This window comes from Dermacentor andersoni, chromosome 5 (genome assembly GCF_023375885.2).
Source record: "Dermacentor andersoni chromosome 5, qqDerAnde1_hic_scaffold, whole genome shotgun sequence".
NCBI classification, from domain to species: Eukaryota; Metazoa; Arthropoda; class Arachnida; order Ixodida; family Ixodidae; genus Dermacentor; species Dermacentor andersoni.
In genome coordinates, this window is record NC_092818.1 from 73,960,467 (window position 1) to 73,966,466 (window position 6,000).

Sequence of the window (6,000 nt, forward strand, 5' to 3'; positions counted from 1 at the left end):
GAGAAAGCACAAGTGGAGAGTGTCACCCGTACTGTCCCGACTTCCCCTCACCCCCCCCCCCCCCCGCCTCAGTTCACTTTTATTCTTTTCTTTTTTGTAGGCGGATTACGAGCTGTGCGAGCTCATGACATCCTTCGTTGCAAACCGACAGGATTCATGAAGAGATAAGAACACAAAACTATTGTACCTGTTGACTACAAGACGTCACACTACAGACAACAGAACGTCAGGCAACGCAGCGTCCGAAACAGAACGTCCCAAAATATGACAGACTGAAATTTCCGGTTGTGCTTTTCAACTGGGATAACTCTGATAAACTAGCTGAGAGATGCTGCACCTGAAGAGTTTCCTTCGATTCCCTGAATTCCTCCACTCTTGCGTGTCTTGAATTTGCTTGATGACCATTTCCTAAAAGCTTTAAACTTTCTCCATTTGCCCTGAAACGACCAAGTGCTTGTTATGCAATGCCTCAGCGTGTGAAGGCTGTGGTGAGCACAGAGAGCTCATAGCATGTCTGGTTTCTAGATACTACTGATAACTGTTAAAGTAGGCTTTTTTTATATCAGTAAAGCAAATAGAGGATCCGTGTTCTATATAACCGCACTTAATGGAGGAGTAGCACATTAGTTACCAAAACAGTAAGCTAGAAAGATCTAACAGCCGATTCAAAGTTAAGTAACTTATTCATCTTCAGCTGTAAACATAATATTGTGCATTAAGATGTTGCTTTTTGCATTGCAACGTAACTGTGGTTACAAATATAACGAATATACGATAGTGAGTTGTTCAAGAAAACCGGCCTGCAACCGGTCTGTACGTTTGCGTTCGCAATGACGCACGTGTAGCGGTTTTTTTTATTTTTCATGAAAAGACCGATATGGAAAATGAAGTTCACAAACTATGCGTATGTGACGAAATTTCCGTCTTCCGCTATAAAGAGTTCACGGACACGAAGATGGCGAGAAGGTATTGGTAAAATGTTCCTGCCGTCGCATAATTTTCATCCTCCCTCAATGCAGTGCAGCCTAGTATGAATGGCTGAGTTCAAAGGTTTAACCTTAAGGCAAACGAATCGAGAACAGGTGTGAAAACTCGTCCGAGTGCAAGTTGATTGATTGATTGATTGATTGATTGATTGATTGATTGATTGATTGATTGATTGATTGATTGATTGATTGATTGATTGATTGATTGATTGATTCATTCATTCGTTCATTCATTCGTTCATTCATTCATTGTATTTGAGGTCGCAAAGCAACACTTTGGCTACGAGAGACGCTGTATAGGGGAGGACTCAGGATTAACTATAACCGTTTACAATGGATAGATTGCAAGCGGGTAAGAGATGTAGCTATCGGCTCTTACGCCTTGGGAATGCAGCGGAATGCCTAAACTGCCGCAAAAGGGGAATGGGCTTTTTAAGCCTAACTGCACAGAATGACACATGCGGTACAACATGCTAAACAATGCGGCATAGTACACCTAAAAAATCATCTTCTAGCAGTATGCAATATCATTAGAGAAAGGCGAGTTCATGTGTTGTGTGGACAGTAACATTTTAGGAAGTAACTAGTTGTTTTCTTTTTATTACCGGCTTGGCAAGTACATACAAACATTGTCAAATAAAAACGAGTGTTAAAACGTCTAGTGGTTAGTAAAACTGACGTGTCATGTTAAAATGGCTTCATCGAAGCCGAACTGTCAAACACTGAAAGCCAATTTGGTAGATCACTTAGCAATTTCAAAACTTCGCTTGTATAATTAACACTCTCAATAAAATAATATATTGCTGACCTCGCATGAACATCAGCATTGCGTACAGCCATACGAGTTCGCCACACACTTTGCATACATAATAGCATCAACATGTCCACCGGTGCAAGTAACTAGTTGTCTGCCATAAACGAATGAATACCTTTCCACATTGGGCTACACAGCGTTTAAAAAGATATACTTAGCTCCCACATGAATGCAATATTGTCACGTGGTGGTGACGTTGAAGAACACAGTAGCAATACTGTGAAAGACAAAACTAACTTTTATTGGGCGAACCTGTGCCCACAAAAACACGCTACACTTATAGCACAATGATGGCGCGAACACGGTCGGCGATCGTCGAAAATCTGATCAGCGGGTCAAGCGCGTCGGCTTCTATACAGTAGAAGAGTTAACTGTTGGGCTAGTTGGTGATCTTGCATCTTTCTTCTTGTGTGTGTTGTTCTTTTGGCGCAAAATCTTTTCAGTTCTATACAGTAGTCGTCGAATGTTCCAGACTAATTGTTGGGACCCGTGTGCCTTCCACAAAGTTCTACACCATTCGCGTCACGCGATGAAATCAGGTAACACAAGGTTCGGCGACAACAGACAGCGGATAGAAGCATCGATAACTTTCCAGAAACTTCGGATACATGCAGGCGCGTCCTGCGCTGTGCGATAACATTTGTTAGGCGGCGAAATGTGGTCGCCCGATAAAGATAAGTACACGTGTCAATATGAAGAGTTATGAGCATGAATGAGCTAGGAACAATCGAATGTCGTTTCTGGAACTGATGTTTGCGCACTTTCTTGCTTTTGAGTAATGATTTCGCGTCAGAAATGCGCATTTGTAATAGTAGGACGAGACGACTATAGACAGGGCTCGTACGCAAGCGTAATTTCAGTGGACTGTGAAAGTAGGCACGACGATAAACGATAAACGTTCTCTCACCTATGACATAGTTACCTATATTGCGGCAAGCACAGGTAACAAAAAGCCTGAAAGCATATTTAGCGCCAGCAAACAAGGACCTTGTTTAATATGCTAAATATGCTTTCAGTTTACCAACATGGCCAACAAATGGCAATGCTGTAATAAAAAGCCGCTTCAACTAAATTTTTGTTCTGGTGCACGTATAACAGAATATTTTATCCGACTGCAGTTTCATCGAAGCCTAAAACACCACTGCACACCGAGCGCAAAATTTGAACAGCGTCAATGATCGACAGGTAGCTCGCACATAAATACCATCGCGACGAATTGCACAATACTATGGTACTACACTGTTGCGGAAAAAAGAAGTACGTCCAACTGGGTATCACCTCATCGGAGGGCGCACACGCTTCGACTTTCAGGTAGTCGCTCACCGGCAGCAAGCTAAAAACAGGGCCGTGTGTGACATTATATCGCCAAAGCCAACGTGCCTCTAGGATCCTCGGCTGAAAGTGTAGCATCATTGGGGAATAACGGGTCGCCCAGAAAGAGAGAACAGCGCTGTTCTCATTGGGAACCGGAATCCCTAAGACGCTCAATGGCGGCGTGGTCAGGTGTTCTAAGATGACAGCGCCTAAGCTTCGTCGCTGTAAAAGGTGCCAACATTCGCGTTTTAAATCGTCACCCTCACGCCCACTCGAAGCGTTGGCCGAGCACGCGGCTGCGTACCCGCATCACTATTAAATTAACGTCCACTAACATTACTCAGCGCACAGAGAGTATGTGCAATTCATGGGAGTTTACTATGACTAATTCACGACTTCTACAAAGCTGCAAGATGCCCGTCTTGCGCCTCCTGCCTTTTCAAAGCCATTATTGTCACTACACTTAACGCTGCCATTTCTGTTAATATATTTATTGAGGGCACGTTGGGAACCTAAAGTACGTGATGCAGAAACGCTTATTCTCTTCGCCCGATGGTGTCTTTTTACTGCTGTTGACTTCTTCATTTGAGAGGCCTACAATGCCGTTTTCCACTAAAGTGCCTCCTGTCCATCCGCTCCAGTAATGCTGGAACGCGATTCAAAGTCGGCGACAACCTAATGGTACCTTCGACTGGTCGCCTCTATCCCCCCAAAGCAGAGTCGGGCAGATCCGGCGTTCCACGAACTCAGAGGTGTAGGACAAGTAGGTTTTCAAAAAAATTAAGAAAAATAAGAACAGCCATTTTAAACATTCAATAGACCGTTTTACAGCTGTATACCTCTACCATCCAAGTAAATTTTCGTGTCATTGGCGTGGTAAGCAAGAAACTCCCCAGACGTGGGCCGATCCCGGAGATAGTGCAAGGCCGGGCCGACCCGTGGCGGAGGTGCAGTTCGCCATTAAGGGGCCCACATACACAGCTTCGCTGGTCACCCTTCTTCACAGAGTGGAAGGGCCCTGAGATTTTTTAAGATATCAACTTTGTTAAGTAAGCATCGGAATTATGCCAGGAGAAATGAAACTTTATGCGCAGTTGGTTTGTAGTGAACCGCTGCGGCTGGTCATTTATGCAAGGGTTGGCGTGTTTTAGTCACTAAAACGACATAATTAGACAGTGAGTAGTACCTATCGATGCCATTTTGCATGTGTAGTGTGTAAAACGGTGCGTAAGACGCTCGTTTTCCTTGCGGATACCCTTGGCAAAATCTAGAAAACTTTGCGTGCCAGCTGGATCTTAGGCAAAAAGTATTCGTCGAGTCATACTTTAGGTGGAGCCAGATTCTTAAGTTTACAAGCGTTGCGCAGTGCTTCTGTTTTTGATTTGTAGTTGAGAAACTTAATGATAATGGGGCGACTGAAACCAGATCGGGGTTCGCCAATCCTATGGGCACGTTTTATGTCTCCGAGAGATAGTTTAAGGGGAGCCGAGAAGAATTCTTTGACAATGCTCTCTGTTTCTTTTTTTGTAGTTTTTATTTTTAGTTTCAGGAAGGCCCTTTACAAGCTGATTGTTTCTTCTGATTCTATTATTCATGTCAGCTACATCACCGAGTTCTTCATTTGCCCTGGCTATACTTGTCCTCTTTTACTGATTCACTCATCTCTTCGCAATTGGTTTCGGTTGGAGCTATACCACCCAATGTGCCTTCAATGGCTGTTACCCTAGTTTCAATGCCAGTGACGTCTTTTTGAATTTGCTTTAGCATTTCTATAGTGTCAGCGTGGCATTCACTGACTAGGTAGAGAACGTCATCAATCTTAGTACCAGGGTTAGTCTCCACATCTGCGGCACAAGTCAATAGTAAAGCAGCAAACGAGGATAGTAACAGGCAAGGTCGAGGGCAAGAACAGCGGACAAAGTTTGCTTCAAAGTTGCAGCATCTTTTTCGGGTGCTTATTCGCTGACTGTTAGCGAGGAAGATGCCGATCCGCGCGCAATATGTGGACAGATCAACTCCCATCTCACATCAAGGCACAACACACTATGAACAATGAAGGTAGGGCGATCAGCGGCCAGAAATAACTACAAAAATTGTAAGCTACCAGTAGAATTCAAAGACCTACCTATAAGGAAAATCAAGTGACGATTCAGCCACTGCACGTGGTGGCCCCGAATACCAAGTTTGTGGTGTTTCACGCTCCTTTATGAAGGCTACGGTGGCGCTCCAGTAGTCGTGACGTCAGGGGCGAGCCGCAGCTGTCCCGTGATGCCTTGATGAACGACAGATAGGGTGAAAGCAGCAATGACCTTCTTATAATGGTTGGCAGCCAGGCAGCAGCGGCATACGGCACGAGGCAATCCTATAAAGAAATAAAAGTGACGATTCAACCGCTGCACACGGTGGCCGCGAATCACGCGAATGATGATAATTTTTGCTCACCGACGGACGATAAGAAAAAATTTGGACGAAGCTTAAGCTTTCTTTGCCTTTAATAGTGGAACGCGATAGCGTATTGGCACCGTTGATGCTGACATCGACACCGGATATTCTGCGACACAGGGCCCGATAAAAAAGAATGGTGGACATGCTGCCGGCCGTGCGAGGCAGAGAGACAACTCTTGCCCCCATAACGCAGATGCTACCAACAGTGACTCAAGAATTGCTCATAGCCCCGTAAGCAAGGACGAAGTGGTTTGTGTTCAAGTTTCCGTGTAGCAGAATTATGTCTTCTCGTATATTTGAATTATTTACTCGTATATTCAGATTACAAAGCGACGCTATCATGTATGTAGCTTGTGTGCCAGTCGGACTTTACTAATTTTCTGACGCATTTTACTTTGAGAAATTCGATTATTTCAGTAACGCCTCTGCCCCACATGCAGG

General features: G+C 44.3%; 1 protein-coding gene across 2 annotated transcripts in view; it reads right to left on the minus strand.

The window, feature by feature from the left end:
* Positions 1 to 5,471, minus strand: part of LOC126531979 (uncharacterized) — a 105,474-nt gene extending 100,003 nt beyond the window's left edge. For both annotated transcript variants that reach the window (XM_055070799.2, XM_055070798.2), the window contains exon 1: positions 5,240 to 5,471. The gene's annotated coding sequence lies outside the window, so the exon portion shown is untranslated. The remainder of the gene's footprint in view (positions 1 to 5,239) is intronic.
* Positions 5,472 to 6,000: the final 529 nt, after the last annotated feature.